The sequence below is a fragment of the Rhopalosiphum padi genome, chromosome 4 (genome assembly GCF_020882245.1).
Source record: "Rhopalosiphum padi isolate XX-2018 chromosome 4, ASM2088224v1, whole genome shotgun sequence".
Taxonomy (NCBI): Eukaryota; Metazoa; Arthropoda; class Insecta; order Hemiptera; family Aphididae; genus Rhopalosiphum; species Rhopalosiphum padi.
In genome coordinates, this window is record NC_083600.1 from 28,286,877 (window position 1) to 28,287,759 (window position 883).

The following is an 883-nucleotide window of genomic DNA, read 5'->3' on the forward strand; positions in this document are numbered from 1 at the left end:
ATATAGAGCTAAGTCTCGTCACAATAACGGTAGACACACATCTATTATGTAACTCGTTTATTTCGTTCACAAGTGTATACGGACGATAATTTAATTAATCTGAGAAAAAAAAAGCGATCGAGTTTCTTGAACTCTGTTCAATAATATAATATATCGTATATATATATCATTATTATTATTACCATGCTTACGTCATATCTCCGACAAACTCGGGTATATAAAGTCTGCATAAATACTAATAATAATAAACGTTTTAATTTATCATCACGATTAATAATATTGCACACGGCGTTATGATACAATAATAATATTATATAAATAATATTATAATAACAACAACAGTATGCCTAAGAGCTGCCGTCTCGCCGTCTCCCGAGCACCATCGCATTATTATCATTATCGTTCGGGCTCGTCTCGCGGAGACGGCGCGATAAAGGCGCGTCGCCGCCGTTCATGGTGATAATAATATATACGCGCGCTGAAACAACCACAGCGGGGCCCGCGCAAAGCTCCGCACGCCCACAGGGCATACACCTGCAGCAGGTGACCGCGGTGGCTCGAGCTTTCGGGGGGTGGGAGGGGGGGAAAGGAGCGGGTTTTTATGACGTATTTACCGCCCCTTTTAAGACGGCGGCGGATAAAACGATATCCCTCGCCCGTTGTCCGTGCGGCGCACGCGAGCTTACGTATATATATATAGGTACACACACAATAACGATGTCATATATGCGTTTCGAAACCGAACGGAAAGCCAATGGCGCGCTTTCGCTGCGTCCGCTTGCGCGTGCCTGCGTGTCCGTGCCTGCGTGTGTGCCCGTGTGCGAGCTGCGCGCGCGCACTCGGCCCTCCGGAGGACCCTGCGACGCGGCCGATCAATATGACG